Consider the following 6,374-nt stretch of genomic DNA (forward strand, 5'->3'; position numbering starts at 1 on the left):
GTCTTACATACTGAAATGTAAGTGATGTATGTGGTTAAGCAAGCAAAAATTAAGGATAACACTGCAAGCCTAAGAAGCAAAGGCATTATGATTATACAAACAAGTGGTGTTGCTGGATACATTGCATAGAAAAATAAGTGGCACACCAAACTTAGTGTGACACCTTCTCTTAGAATGGATGCAAGTATCCAGAAAGATTGAAAACAGATTGTTGCAGGGCAACACCAAACTTAGAATGTGATCATATGCCAATTTTATTTGGAAAGAAGCTGAGTAAAGAACTGTTGTATTAATAACAAAATCACCAAGAGCCAAAGCTGTCACGAACAGGGGCTTCTTGGTGAGGCATTAACACAAACAGTTAGAGAGCATTGAAAATAAAGAACTAAAGCAATTACATGAATAAAGCAAAACAAAAGAAAATGTCTAATCTAGGTAATCAACCAACCGGTAGTTTGTTAATCACAATTAATCCCCGGCAACGACGCCATAAACTTGATGCACGAAAAACTTGTCTCTCAACAAATCTCCCTTCGGCAATTGTATCAAATTGTCGTCAAGTAAAACCCACAATAGAGTGGGGTCAAATCCCATAGAGATTAACGGATTAAACAATCAATTCAATCTCTCAAATCTTGATCAATAGCCAATTCCTTGGTCAATTGCTCATGAGAAGAGATGAAGTATGGTCACTGATTATACCACATGCATTTTTCAAATCAAGTATTGAGAGGATTATAGTCACATATCCATCCAAACCCAATTTGGTCCAGCATGAGAAAGCATTTCTAGCTTGATCTCTTCATTCCTCTTCCAAGGTTCAGAAGAGATCCAAATATGAATAGTTTCTTTTCTAAGATCACTACCCAATTGGATGAAGATCGAAAGCTTTCAAGTAAAATCAAGAGAAAAGAAAGAAGAAGAAGAATAAGAACTACACTTAATCCATTGAATCATAATAGAGCTCTCTAACCCAATGTAAAGAATTAGTTGATCATTGCTCTACCAAAATAGAAAAGAAAGAAAGTGCAGAAAAGTAAAGATGAAGATTGAAACTGAAATTGAAACTTCAAAATTTATAAATGAAAATTACAACTAAAATGAAACTACTCCTAAGGAAGAAAAGAAGAGAAAAGGAAGAAGAGTGGTTGAGGGGAGGGGTTCGAAGACCCACTCCCCTTGGAGTGTGCCAATTCACAGAAGTTTGAATTGGTCTTCACTCTCTCCCCCTTCCTTCAATTCTCCAGAATTCCAGAATGACTTGAATGTAAAAACTAAGGCCTTTATATAGGCTCTCCTAAATTACCAAATGAAATTAAAAGCAAATTACACTTAAATGAAATTTCCTATTCTAGATGCTTCTTGTGGCCTTGGTTGACAATTGTGGGCTTGCTTGCTTGAGCTTTGAAGTGGACTTGAGAGAGAAATGAGTTAAGTTGAGGTCCAGGTGCTAAAGTTAGTGCTAAAGTTAGCCACATTAACGCTACAAGTGTGGCGTTAGTGCTAAAGTTATTGTGGCTAACGTTGCACTTGCTGCCCAGTTGGTGTTTTTGGGGCTTAAAAGATGCCTCTTGTTTGTGCTCAAATTTCATGCCCACTATAGAGTATTATATATCGTTGGAAAGCTCTGAATGTCAGCTTTCTAACACAACTAGAATCACCTCAATTGGATCTCTGTAGCTCAAGTTATGTACCTTTGAAGTGGACATGGTCGCTGGCATATATGCGAACGTTACTGGAAATGTTGATTGCCAATAACGCTAGCGATCAGGGCTTCATTATTGCAAGTTTCTGAAGCTCAAACTTAGTGTCCACCCCATACTATTATACATTGTTGGAAATCCCTGGATGTCTACTTTCCAATGCCTTTGGAAGCACATCATTTGAAGCTCTACAACTCGAGTTACACTTCTTGGAAGGTGAAGAGGTCAGTTGACCTTAATACAGGTTGATACCATGTTCATCATTGCACTTTCGGGGCAGGTTTTCTCCATCAAATTTAGTGTCAACCATGTAGTTCCATATATGCTTGAAAAGCTCTGGAATCATACTTTTCAATGCCACTGAAATCACCTCATTTGGAGCTTTGTGGCTCAAGTTATGCGTGTTTGAAGAAGGCATGGTCAGGCTGCCAGGTGCCACGTTAACTTCCACGTTAACTAAGTTAACGTGGGAGTTAACGTGGCTTAATGTGCTTTGGCCAACGTTAGTGACAATGTTGAGTGTCACTAACGTTGGCTCCATTTCCTTTCTTCAAAGTTAATGCCACTAACTTTTCTCACTAACGTTGTGGCTTTCTTTCCTTCCACGTTAGTGCCCACGTTAGTGTAACTAACGTAGCCACTAACGTGGCTCTTCTCTTCTTCTTTTGGCCTGAAATCAATCAAACAAAGTGCATCAAAGTCTTGCTCTTAATCATGGGATCATGCATCATTCAATTTATCATATAATTCATGCAAAAAATCCTCATGAAATCATGTAAAGTGCACAATGTATGCTTGAATCAAGATGTAAGTGAATATCTACCCAAAACTAGCTTATTTCCTAAGAAAATGCATGAAACTACCTTAAAAACAGCAAAGAAAAGGTCAGTGAAACTAGACAAAATGCCCTGGCATCAATCTTCTGAGCCATTCCTGCCCTGTAATCTCTGAAATTACTTAACACACATATCACGGCATCGAATGATAATAAGAGAGGATTAAAGTTAGTAATTTAAAGGCCAAAGAAGCATGTTTTCAATCATAGCTCAAAATCAGGAAGGAGAATGTAAACTCGTGCAAATAGTATGAATAAGTGGGTAAAGAGTTGATAAAATCCACTCAATTGAGTACAAGATAAACCATAAAATAGTGGTTTATCAGGCCGCCTGGAGGATCTTTGGTTATAACATACATTATAGAGATCCATCAGTGGTAAGACTAGGGTTTCACTTACCCAACGAATAGAACGTGGTATTTAAAGACCATGAAAACCTTGATGATGTGCTGAGAGAAACATCTGTGAATGAATCCATGTTTCTAGGATGGTTTCAAGCAAACAAGGATTATACAGAAGCAAGAACACTGACGTATGCAGAGCTCCCCACTAAGTTTGTATGGAAGGCAAAAGAAAGAGTATGGTTGCCCCGAAAAACACATTTTGTGATTGGAAGAATTTTCTATGTGCTTCCAGGATCAGGTGAAAGATATTACTTAAGGCTTCTACTCAATTTCGTCAAGGGACCAACTTCTTTTGAGGATATCAGGACTATAGATGATATGGTCTACGCTACTTTCAAAGACGCCTGTTATGCACGTGGCCTTTTAGAAGATGACAAGGAATATATTGAGGCAATTGAAGAAGCCAACCATTGGGGTTCATGAACATATTTGAGAAAACTCTTTGTGATACTTTTGTTTTCAAATTCGATGGATACACCAGAACATGTTTGGCAAAAGACATGGACTCTATTATGTGATGACATACTTCATAGGCAGTGAACACTTCTGGACAATTCAGGTAGCATGAAATTTATTTTACTCCAATTATGCATATTATACTCAATGTGGGACAGTTTTTTAAATACGTGAATATTTTAGTTAACTTGGCTATGTTACATTGGCATAATAAGTTATGACAAGTAGACCATTGATTTTAATACATTTACAGGGAGAAAAAAATTAACAATTTGTATAATAGGCTAAACAAAGCATTGCATGATGTCCATATGTTGGGATAATTAGATGACGAAGATGTTAACTAAAGCCATATATGTAGTATTTTTTGCATGAGAAAAGTCATTTCGTTACATTATCATTAGAAAGATTTTTATGGTTTAAATGCACCAATGAAGTTTTTTTTATAATATTACAATTGTCAGTATTGCCACTATATTAGTTAATTCAAATATCTCAATTGAAATGGTGCTTCATATTTTTAAATATGTCAGCTAGGCATGATATATGATTTAGCTTTTTCAAATAACTCGCATTTTTGACAAGTATATGTAGATTTTATTTCTTCTCTTAAGTGGTTAAAATATGTGCCATAATACATCATAATAAACTAAAACACATGAATTTGTGTCAATATTTTATATAGGCAGTGACGGAACTAGAATTTTATAATTAGAGATGGCAAGTTCTTAAAACTCATGCTAAATCTACAGTTTTTTTAGTTTTGGTTTTTTTTTATAAGTAACTTATTCTAAAAGCACTTTCTAAAATTATAATAATAAAAATTGTAGATACTGTATTATGTTTTCAAAGCATTGACAGACAAAAAATATGTATCTTCGCTAATTTATAATAAAATAAATTATTTAGTCAAATTCTAATTTAAAAAAATATTATTGTGGACATAAAATGAAGAGAAGTACTTAATCTTATTTTAATAGTTAACAAAATTAAAATAATATATTTTTAGTAATAAATATTCAATCATTAATAAAAAAAATTAGTATACTATATATAATTATTATACAAATTTATAACAAAAATATGTTTAACAAACTCAAAAACCTAAAAATAAATAATTAATAACTGAATATTTTTATGTAATTAAAAAATCTAAAAGGGGGACTGCGGCCTACGCTGCCCACCTTGGTTCCGCCACTGTATGTAGGAGAAGAATGCGTGTTTGATTTTAGTATAACAAGAAAATAAATTGTCGGTATGCTATTGAGTTATGACAAATTAGGATATTTCTAATGGATCAACCACTTATTCGATCATGTTAATTTTTTCTAGCTTACCACAGATTTAGTCCTTACTGAAGATGAGTTGAAGGAGCTGACACTAATAGAAATTGAGAAAATTCTGAACAACTACAACAAGAGTCTTAGGGATTTTCCACCGATGCTAATTTCGGATATGAGTCAACTTAATAATCAAGTGTATGTTGATGGGATGAACAGACTAATTTGTGATGAGCTCCGATATGATAGAAGACATCTAGCTTTAGATCATGCTTCTTACATGCAATAACTAACTGACGAGCAAAGAATTGTGTATGAGCAAGTCATACAAGCAGTTCAAAGTGGCAAAGGGGGCTATTCTTTTTGTATGGTTACGGTGGAACAAGAAAAACTTTTGTTTGGAAGACATTAGCATCTGCACTGAGATCAAGATCACAAGTTGTACTAACTGTTGCATCAAGTGGGATTGCATCTCTTTTACTACCTGGTGGACGGACATCACACTCATGATCAATCCCACTCAATTTAGATGAATGCTCAACATGCAATATAAAACAGGGCAGCGCATTAGCTGATTTGTTAATAAAGACTAAGCTAATTATTTGGGATGAGGCTCCTATGGTGAATAGATTTTGTATTAAGTCACTTGACAGAACAATGTGTGATATATTAAGATTTAGCAATCTAGACAGCCTTGATCAGCCTTTTAGAGGGAAGACAGTGGTCTTCGGTGGTGACTTTCGACAGATTCTCCCAATAATTCCTAAAGGGACTAGACAAGAAATTGTTAACGCCACTATAAACTCATTGTACATATGGGATAGTTGCAAGCTGTTGTCATTGACCAAAAACATGCGATTGAAAGCAGGTGACTCCTGATGGGTTGGAAACGAAATTCCAACACCTAAACTCACCAGCAAGTATACCGGGTCGCATCAAGTAGTAAAACTCACGTAGAGTGAGGTCGATCCCACAAGGATTGATGGATCAAGCAACTTTAGTGGGTGATTAGTTTAGTCAAGCTAACATTGGTGAGTGATAATTGATGCAGCAGAAAGTAAATGACAAGAAAATTTAAAGTGCAGAAAGTAAATTGGACAGAAACTTAAAGAGCAAGAAATGTAAATTCACAGAATCTTAAATGACAAGAAATGTAAATTGCATAAAAAGTAAAGGGGATTGGGTACAGAAAATTTAAAGGAAAGCAATAAGCAGCACTTAGAACAATTGCAGAATAATTAAATTGCATGAAAAGTAAAAGGGATTGGGTGCTGGGAATTAAAGGAAAGCGATAAGCAGCACTTAGAACAATTGCAGAATAATTAAATTGCATGAAAAGTAAAAGGGATTGGGTGCTGGGAATTAAAACTTCAACAAGAAAATGTAAAGTGCAATCAAGCAGAGAAGTAAAAGATGAAGTAAGTGCAGCAGATTCAAACAGAAATGAAAAATTGCTTGAAGAACAAGACAGAAAGAAACTTAGCTCAATTGTAAAATCTAAAAGAGAATTTGAGGATCCAAGAAGAGCAATGAACTCTGGAAGCAGATCTGGATCTCAATTCTCCTTTGTTCAGTCAGAAAATATATTGCAGAAGAAAATGAGGTTTAAAAATAGCAGAGAAGATTAAAACCCAATCCTTAGATCAATTGAGAGGAAGAGTGGAAGATGATTCTCAGAATTTGAATCAATGGAGCT

The 6,374-nt window shown here is 35.1% G+C and overlaps 1 long non-coding RNA gene across 1 annotated transcript in view; it reads right to left on the bottom strand.

Moving 5' to 3' along the window:
* Nucleotides 1–5,998, bottom strand: part of LOC110268883 — a 26,535-nt gene extending 20,537 nt beyond the window's left edge. The window contains exon 1 of the long non-coding RNA XR_002357593.1: nt 5,988–5,998. This is a non-coding gene — a long non-coding RNA (uncharacterized LOC110268883). The remainder of the gene's footprint in view (nt 1–5,987) is intronic.

Source organism: Arachis ipaensis, chromosome B02 (genome assembly GCF_000816755.2).
Source record: "Arachis ipaensis cultivar K30076 chromosome B02, Araip1.1, whole genome shotgun sequence".
In the NCBI taxonomy this organism is placed as follows: Eukaryota; Viridiplantae; Streptophyta; class Magnoliopsida; order Fabales; family Fabaceae; genus Arachis; species Arachis ipaensis.